Source organism: Pelodiscus sinensis, chromosome 18, assembly GCF_052426305.1.
Source record: "Pelodiscus sinensis isolate ZL-2025 chromosome 18, ASM5242630v1, whole genome shotgun sequence".
Lineage (NCBI taxonomy): Eukaryota > Metazoa > Chordata > Testudines > Trionychidae > Pelodiscus > Pelodiscus sinensis.
This window is the reverse complement of record NC_143069.1, coordinates 17501-27131: the sequence shown is the minus strand read 5'-3', so window position 1 is coordinate 27131 and position 9631 is coordinate 17501. Positions and strand designations below refer to the sequence as shown.

General features: G+C 48.1%; 2 long non-coding RNA genes across 2 annotated transcripts in view; both read left to right on the top strand.

Annotated features, from left to right (window-relative positions):
• The first annotated feature begins 7891 nt into the window (after window positions 1–7891).
• Window positions 7892–9342, top strand: LOC149523151 (uncharacterized). Its single transcript, XR_016347204.1, has 3 exons — window positions 7892–8207; window positions 8361–8505; window positions 8729–9342. It is a non-coding gene; the product is annotated as an uncharacterized LOC149523151 (long non-coding RNA).
• Window positions 9343–9465: 123 nt separating this feature from the next.
• LOC149523150 (uncharacterized) overlaps window positions 9466–9631 on the top strand; it is a 2141-nt gene continuing 1975 nt past the window's right edge. The window contains exon 1 of the long non-coding RNA XR_016347200.1: window positions 9466–9631. This exon is cut by the window's right edge and continues 675 nt beyond it. This is a non-coding gene — a long non-coding RNA (uncharacterized LOC149523150).

Sequence of the window (9631 nt, the reverse complement as noted above, 5' to 3'; positions counted from 1 at the left end):
ATCTGCAGTGAACTCAGGGATAAGGCAGGGATTTGTCTGGGGAGCACAGAATGGTGGGCTTGATCCCACCCTCCTCTGCCCACACCATCTGCCTCAGGGATGGGCCTAGGTCCTGTGTTAGAGAAGGGGGATAAGGGACCCTCTGAAGGTAGCAAAGTGACCCGGCACCCGGTACAGCCATTTCTCGGGTGCTTCTCCTTTCCCTGGAGGGACAGCAAAGCCTTTGCTCTGACTGCTCTGGTTGCCCTTGCAGACACCTCAGCTTGCCAGTCGTGGAGCTAGAGCTGCCTCTGGGCACTCGACGGCCCTTAGCTATCGTGCTGCAGTTTCTAAAGGCTGCCCTCCTCGCCATGCAGGAATGCACCACCATGCTGTGCACCGCTGCTTCTTGCGCTGGAGACTAGATCTGACGGGTGGGACCGGCTCGACATGGAGCTCTGGGATGACCAACAGCTGCTCCAGAATTTGTGCACGAGGAAGGAGACCTTCCTGGAGCTGTGTTCCTGGCTCTCCCCTGCCCTCACACGACGGGACACACGCATGCGACCCACATTCCCCTCTGGAGAAGAGGGTCACCATTGCTGTGTGGAAGGTCACCATGCCGGACAGCTACCGATGTGTCGGGAATCAGGTTGGTGCGGAAAAGTTGACCGTCAGGGCCCACGTCATGCAGGTGTGGCGCTCTCCAAAGATCCTGGAAGAGGGGTGTGAAGTGCTGGAATGGGGAATCCTAGGGAAAGGGTGGTTGGGGGTGGTGGAGAAGCCGCTTTCCCAGGCAATTTTTCAGTCCCACCCTCACAGAGCCCTGCCAGGGATAGGCTACGTAGGGGGTGGCTCCTGATATGTGTGGGCAGGGAAGGGGTGGGCTGGGGGTCCTGCACGGGGCTCAGGCACCCCAGTGATTCTCTGTTTGTTGGTCTCCTGCTACAGGTGGTGCGGTGTGATGGTGTGTCGGGGAGCCCCCGACCCTGGGCCCCCATCCCCAGCCAGATGTGTCTCTTGGCCAGCCAGTAGAGTTAAAGGGTTTATTTCTTCTCAGCGACACAGCATAGCATAGGAGAGATGTTAACACAGGAGCGAGGGCAGACAGCCTTAGTCCTCTTGTGGGGAAGGGGCTTCACCCCCTTTCTTAGTCTCGGCTGGGCTAGGTGGAGTGAGGATGTTTTAGACCAACTCAACTCCCAGGCCCTACCCCCCAGCCTGATTGCTGACCCTGCCTCTCTTCTTTTGTCTCACCCTCTGGGAACAGCCTTATCTGCTCAGGCTGAGACTTAGGTGTCTGGGGCTAATACACATGAGGAGTGACTCATTGGGAATCACACATAGCAACACAGCCAGGAGGGAACATCGGGTTACAAAGTAGACAGCACCCGCACTATGTCACATGCGGGCCATTGACACCAGCCAGCTGGTCAGGGTCATCCACCTCAGCAACACGGAACCGTGTGGCAGTGATATTATTGATGGCACCCACATCCCTGCCCAAGCGCTGACTACCAGCCATCTATGTATATAAACCACGAGGTTACTTCTCCATGGTCCCACAGGCCCTCTCAACTACCGTGGGCAGTTTATTGACATTTTCTTAGGCTGGTCGAGGAAGGCACGTGATGCTTGCATCTTCTGCGACTCCAGAGTCTTCCAGAAGCTGGAGGCAGGCAGTTTATTCCCTGATCTCATCATCAGGGTGGGGGATGTGTTCTACATTCTGTTGCCCTGGCTCACGAAGCTTTACACCGTACACCTTGACCCTAGCAAGGAATGCTTCAATTCCAGGCTTGGCCGGGCCCGCCCTGTAGTGGAGGGTGCCTTTGGGTGTCTCACGGTGAGGTAGGTATAGCTCCATGGGTGTCTCAAGGTGAGGTAGGTATAGCTCCATATATTTATTTATATTAACTAAATATATGGAGTTATACCTATCTCATAGATCTGGAAGGGACCTTGATAGGTCATTGAATCCACTCCCCTGTCCTCGTGGCAGGACCAAGTACCATCCGTGGCAGATTTGCTCCAAATCCCATCCTTAAGGATTGAATTCACAACCCTGGGTTTAGCAGATCAATGCTCAAACCACTGAGGTATTCCTCCCCCCATAGGTTGAAATGTCTTGTCACCTGGCTGGATGTTGGGGAATGAAACATTTCCTGAAGTAGTGGCCAGTGTTCTGTGCTCTACAATATTTGTGATCTGAAGGGGGAGGTGTTCCTCCTGGGCGAGGGGTGGGGGAGCAAAGGCAGGCCAGGTCAGCAGGCTCTTTGAACAGCTGTGCACAGCTGCCATCCAGCAGGCTCATCAGGTGGGGGTGCACATCCGGGAGCCCCTGAGGGAAAGTTTCTCACAAGGACCCCAGTGACACGCTCCCCAGGATCTCCCAACTAGGGGCCTGTGTCTTGCCCCTCTTTGCCTTTCCTCTCTCAATCCTCCCCGTCTTCCCCTGCAGAGACAATAAAACTGACATTGTTTTTTGGAAACAAAGTGGGTGTGTTTTTTATTTGGGGTCAAAGTAGCTGGAGAGGGGCTGGGGAAAGAATCTGGGAGAGGAAAGTGGGTGGAGGGAGAACCTTTGAGGGTGAAGGAGGGGTAAAGAGAGTCTCAGAGTTCTACAGAGTACTTGAAATAAGCCATTTTGAAATAGCATTGAGATAAGATACTCAAGATACACAATTTGAGCTATACAAATGATTTCATCATTTGGCGCCGTCTATGTGATGCCAAATTTCAAAATAAGGTGCTCTAAGAAAACGTCCCTTTTGCCTCATAGAATGATATTTACAGGGACTTTGGAATAATGAATCCAAAAAAACCAAGTTTGCTGTGAAGATGAGGGGTTGATATTTTGGGATTCTTGGGTATATGGAAATAGCCAAACATTACAGCTACACTGCAATGCTATGTTCACACTGGGGAATTAAGGTATTTTGGGGGTTATTTCAAATAAAGTATTTGAAAATATTTTTCAAAATAGTGTGTTCCCACATCAGGGAAGCATCAAAATTTGTGAGAGGTAGGCTCCCTTAGTAAGGACATGCTACATAGCATATTCTAAGAGTCAATGTAGTGTAGACATACTTTAACAAGTATTTTAGAATAAAACGTGCTAAAATGTAATGGGGAAATGCTATTTCAAAATAGAGAAGACTTGTAATTACTCTATCTGAGGCAGGCTTTCCTAAAGTGGATGTGCTACCTTGATTTAGAGCCCCAGGAAACACTATAGCATAATTACTTTAATGGCCCTAGGAAGGAGCTATTTGTAAATAGCGACAGTGGAGCATACACAATATTGCTATTTAGAAATAGCAATTTCAACAATGGCATTATTCTGGAACAAACTCATGTCACAAAAAATAAGAAGCCTGTTATTCTGAAATACGTTCAAAATAACGGGCTTCCCCTCTGGATGCTCACGTTACCACTTTTCTAAAGTGATGTCTTATAGACGTGCTGTTAGTTACTCCCCAGTGCTTCCTGGGACTCCATTTTGAGTGACTGTGGGGAGTACTTACTTTGTTATACAGCACAAGCCTTACATTGAAATAACAATCTTTTATAAGATCATCTGAGCATATACACTGAATCCATGTCAATTTAAAACAGGAAATATTATTAGGGTAGAAATGCCCCATTCCGAAATACCTGCCCTTAGCAGACACTCGGTGGTCACCGGCGGTAATGCACGTATAATTATGTAGCGCCTCCACAGTGCCGCTCGGTGGTCATTGCAGGTAATGTACGTATAATTCTGTAGCGCCTCCACAGTGACACTCGGTGGTCATTGCCGGTAATGCACGTATAATTATGTAGCGCCTCCACAGTGACACTCGGTGGTCATTGCAGGTAATGCAGGTATAATTCCGTAGCGCCTCCACAGTGACACTCGGTGGTCATTGCAGGTAATGCACGTATAATTCCGTAGCGCCTCCACAGTGACACTCGGTGGTCATTGCAGGTAATGTACGTATAATTCTGTAGCGCCTCCACAGTGCCACTCGGTGGTCATTGCAGGTAATGCACGTATAATTATGTAGCGCCTCCACAGTGCCACTCGGTGGTCATTGCAGGTAATGCACGTATAATTCTGCAGCGCCTCCACAGTGACACTCGGTGGTCATTGCCGGTAATGCACGTATAATTCCGTAGCGCCTCCACAGTGACACTCGGTGGTCATTGCAGGTAATGTACGTATAATTCTGTAGCGCCTCCACAGTGCCACTCGGTGGTCATTGCAGGTAATGCACGTATAATTATGTAGCGCCTCCACAGTGACACTCGGTGGTCATTGCCGGTAATGCACGTATAATTCTGTAGCGCCTCCACAGTGACGCTCGGTGGTCATTGCCGGTAATGCACGTATAATTCTGCAGCGCCTCCACAGTGACACTCGGTGGTCATTGCCGGTAATGCACGTATAATTCTGCAGCGTCTCCACAGTGACACTGGGTGGTCATTGCAGGTAATGCACGTATAATTCTGCAGCGCCTCCAGAGTTACACTCCGTGGCCATTTGCGGTATTGCGGGCAGAATTCTCTAAGGCTACATCTAGATTGGCATGATTGTCCGGAAATGCTTTTAATGGAAAAATTTTCCGTTAAAGGCATTTTCAGAACAGAACATCTAGATTGGCAAGAATGCTTTTACGCAAAAAGTGCTTTTGTGGAAAAGCATGTGTCCCAATCTAGATGCGCTTTTCTGCAAAAAAAAAGCCCCAATTGCCATTTTTGTGTTTGGGGCTCTTTTGCGGAAAACAAATCTGAGCTGTCTTCACTGGCCCTTTTGCTCAAAAGGGAGCAGAATAGTATTTCTGCAAGAAGCACTGATTTCTTACAGTAGGAAGTCAGTGCTTTTGTGGAAATTCAAGCAGCCAGTATAGACAGATGGCAAGTTTTTCTGGAAAAGTGGCTGATTTTTCCAGAAAAATTGGCCAGCCTAGACACAACTATTCCCCAGAGGTATTTCAAAATAACAGGCCAATTCACGCTCACTCAATTTGTCCTGTGTCTGTTGCTAGTTGTCCTCCACGTACATTCAGTTTCCTCAGAGTGGGCCTCGGGTTTGGGCAAGAGTAAGGGGTCTGGCTCTGGGTGAGATTTTTGAGGTGTGTGGGTTGGGGCAGGGTTTTGTGGGGTGGGAAGGGGTGAGGGGTTTTGTGTTTACCTCTACTGTCTCGGGCCCATGGGACATTTGAAATGGAATGGCTCCTAGGTAATTGCTACCTTTGTCCTTTACTAGTGGTGCTGGGGTGGGTGGGTGGGTGTAGGGCTGGGTTGTCTTTAGAACTGAGCACTCTCCTAGCAGCTGCTGCTCCATACTTGGCCACCCATGTTCTAATTTGTGTCAGGATTGAGGTCTGAGACCTTTGTGTAAGAAAATTAAGTATTGGCGGAGCCAGTGGGGTCTAGAGGAGATGGGGGGAGGGAGCCTGAAAGGAAGCGTTGGCCAGTGTTGAAGCTCACATCATCAGAGTACAAGTTCTCACAGGTTGCCATTTGCCCATCATATTGGCTCTGGGGGGCATGGTGGGTTTCTTGTTTGTATCAGGTGGCCTGGCACTATAACAGGGAATGACCACCCTCCTTCATCTTGAGAATGAGGCAGCGTGTATCCTCTGTGGCACCAGGCAAGTAATGTTTCCTGCACTCTGCATATACTCCAGTTGAAACACCCTCTTCACTACATCTAAAGTAGCTATTTCAGCACCCAGTAGCTATGTATGCCCTGAGAAACCCTATTTCAGGTTCCTAAAAGGAAAACCTTGCCCCCAGAAAGAGGGGTGACTGTAGCCTCACCTGGTCACAGAGTTTGAGTCTGTGGAGATTAGTATTTGTTAGAAGAAGAGATGATAAATGCTTCAGCATGAGCTGCTCTTGCTGCTGCTAATGTAGAAATGGAGTAAAGGGAGTCTGTGGCCTATGAGTCTGCATTTATACCTTCCTTTGGCCTGCAAGGCATGCTGGGATATTGAGGGGCGGAGCTTATGGTAGCATTTAAGCTGGGCATGTAGGCCTAGGGAGTCATTCAGCTTTGGGTTCCTTTGAGGAGGTGTAGGTAGGTACTCCTACGATCATGGTGAGTGTTGATATTGGGTAATGCTGGGCTGTATTTTTGGTTAAAGTACCATTCTTCTGTTCTCATTTTTGATTTGTGATTTAATTGCATTTTATGTTATTTGTAGCGTATTTAATGCATGCGGGAAGATGATACAGGGAATTGTTTCTGATAGCCATTCTGCAAAACACACATCATTAGCATCAATAGGATTTCTAGAGTGTCTGCTGCAGAAGCATAGCAGTTTTCTGGCTGGGTTAGGCAGGGGCTGCTCTGAGATTACTGTAATGTGTAATGCAAGTTCTCTCTGATTCATTGTACTCATGGGGCTTTAGATGACTGAACGTGAAAGAAAAGGGGAAAAAATATAGCTGAAGTTAGCAATCAGGTTTGCAGTCGGGTTTTATTTGCATTTGCCAGTATTGTCCAATTTTGTATGGATTGGTGTTGTCATTTTCAAGATGCATGAATATTTTTATGCATTTTTCTCGTAGGTCTGTGAGTCCTCGACTACTGAGGGGAATGAGACATTGAGAGGGGAAACGCCCGTCAAATCGTCCTAGTTAAGTATCTGCCAAAGGGTTTGATGACGAGAAGCATTCCTGCGGTTGCGTCTTCTCGTTTTTGTATAGAAGCTCTCTAAACGGTGACTGTCGCTAATGGGAGTAGGAAAGGCATGCGGGTGGAAGGTCATTGTAGGAAGGGACCATGCATTTCCTCTGGAGGAAAGGGTGTTTCTGGGCCAGTGACCCATCTGTAGCTAGAGATGCTCCACGCTCAGTTTCCTGTCTGTTACACTGCACTGGGCTTGCATAATCGGTCACTGCTACTTTTTTCTTTCATCCTCTTCTGGGTGTTGGTTTTCTGCAGAGCACTAGAGCATCTTAGTTAATGATGGGCTACTGTGGCAGCGAGAGAGGGAGGATGAGCAGGAGTATGTAGAAGCGCAGCCATTTTCTGTGTCCTCAAAAGCGATCGAGGGGGTGCGGCAGCGGGGCACGGGGAGTGTACTTTGTAAAAGAAATGTCTTTTGTTAATGAAGCAGTAGGCGGTTGAAGTTTGCTCATTGGCAAGAACGGTACCGGATGTGGATGCCGGTCGTCACGTTCCACGGAGGATCGTGACCATTTGTTCATTTGTCCGGGAAGATGTCACCGACCGAGGGACGACGACGTACGAGAGCGATGGCCTGTAGACAAAGGAAAAGAAGAGCTTGAGATCAGGAGGGGACATCAAAGTTAAGCGTCTTTCCGAGAGTTGGATGGTCAGAAGGATTTGTGAGGCTGAGGTTCATTGTTTAGGAACGGAAGTCCTGTCACACATGGCTATTGTGAAGAGGGATGGGAGCGGGGGGGGGGGTCATTATATGGAGGAAGTGAGTATTTCTCCCGAGAGAGCGATGCGCATGTTGTAGTAAAAACTAAGCGTGCTTCTTCCCCTGCATTGCTTAAGCTCGAAACAGCAGGTATTGTTTAGCCGATTGCATATGTTGTAGAAGCTGCTAATCTTTCTGCCAGGGAATTGAGTAAACTTGCAGTGACCAATCACGTTGCGACATGCTGACCAGAAGGAATGTGAAATCTATAAAAGTTTCAGCTCAGGCAATGCTCAAGGTCGACCTTGCTTTGAGCACCGAGCTACTCGGCCCAACTTGTTTGCAAACAATAAAATAGAGTTGGACCCAGCCTGAAAGCGTGACTGTCTTGAGCCAAATTGAACTAGCCTGCAGGGGACGAAACTAGCAATTTATGCAAGAATGTCACTAGAGATGCACTGGGTTTGCACAAGCGATCACCACTATCTCTCTTTGGTTCTATATGCAGTTGTGGTTTTCTGAGGCAGATGCGAGCGTCCTAGCTAGTGAGAGGCCCCAGCGGGGTGGGAAATGTGGAGGGCTACGTTCAGGAAGCGAGTTGCATCTTTGTCATAGATACACATGCGTCAGGGGTCTTTTGGGCTTTTGGTTATTTTAGCAAACGGAGAGCAATAACATAGTATCGTCGCTTTTAGCGATAATGTGGAATTTGTTGTTGACATGCCACAGGAGGATTCGAGTACAGAGCCGAGGGAGCGAGGCATGGCAAGTCCATCCTGTTCAGTTGTCGCGGTTTGAAGCAACGGAGACGCAAGCGGAAGTGGCATAACCGGTGGCGTCCGTGAGGTAAGTGTTAAGTTAGAGCTTTGAGTGCAGCCTTGACCAAGGCAACGTGGCCTTTGCTGTGTTAGGTGTGGTGGGCTAATTGCGAAAGGGTCCTTGGCTAATTACATAAGTTAACTCGGATGCTGTTTTTCCATGCCCGTCGTCGCTTGTAAGGTGGCGTGCTGTCGTCTGGTCATCAGTGTGGTCGTCGTCCCGTACAATTGAACGTGTTGAGTTTTGTCACTTTCTTCGAATGGATCGTAGATGTGCGATATAGGTGTGGAGATTCGTCGGTATTATTGGAAGCATGGGAATAACGGTGAGGAGGGCTGTGTGGAATGTGTGTGGGGGGGGGATCATTGTGATACTAGCGTGGTGAGGGGTCTCGTGACATGCGATTCTCGATTTAGTTATTTAAGGGTTTGTGGGGGAATGGGACAGAGTCATGTCGAAATAGATGTAATTTCCATAAATGTAACTGGCTTACAATAGTCTTTAGCGCACAGGCCGTTTGTCACGTTCAATTTTTGTCATTGTTGTAGGTTCTGCCTCCAGAAGATATCTAATTTGGAAAACCAGCGATGCAGTTGGCGAGCGGGGGAATTTCTCCCTCACGGCAGTGGATTTGATTTCACATTTGCAAGTTAAGTACGGCCATTGATTGGGATGTTTGTTTGTTTGTTTGTTGTGCGCGCTCTGTGTTTCACTTGGGGAAACATGGTTCACCGGGCGCACGTCACTGGGAAAAATCACGTGTGTTTTTTGGAAGCGAAGGTCTGCATTTGTTGTACGTGCCTTAACTGTGAGAATTGTTTTCCATTTCCATAGGAAGCGTTCACCGTTGGTGCGATGTGAAGACTTCGCCATGACCGGAGAAGAGTTTGGTGTGTCTTTGCCGGTTTGGAAGATGAAGAGTTTGCATAGGATTCGCTTTCAGATTTGCAAGTTAAGTACGGTTCTGATCAGGGGCTTTGTTTTTCGTGTGTGCTCTGTGTTTTGCTTGGGAAATGTGGTTCACCGGGTGCATGTCACTGGGGAAATTCACCTGTAATATGTTGCACATATGCGTGTTTTGGAAGCTGAGGTAGTTTGCGTTTTGTGTGTGTGCCTTAATGCTGAGAATTGTGTTTAATTTCCATAGGAAGCGTTCCGTGTTCGTGCCCTCTGAAGATTTCTCTGTGAGCAAAGAAGAGTTTGACTCGTCTTTGCCGGTTTGGAAGATTTGGTTTCAGATTCTTAAGTTAAGTACGGTCCCGATCAGGGGTTTTGTTTTTCGTGTGTGCTCTGTGTTTTGCTTGGGAAATGTGGTTCACCGGGTGCATGTCACTGGGGAAATTCACCTGTAATATGTTGCACATATGCGTGTTTTGGAAGCTGAGGTAGTTTGCGTTTTGTGTGTGTGCCTTAATGCTGAGAATTGTGTTTAATTTCCATAGGAAGCGTTC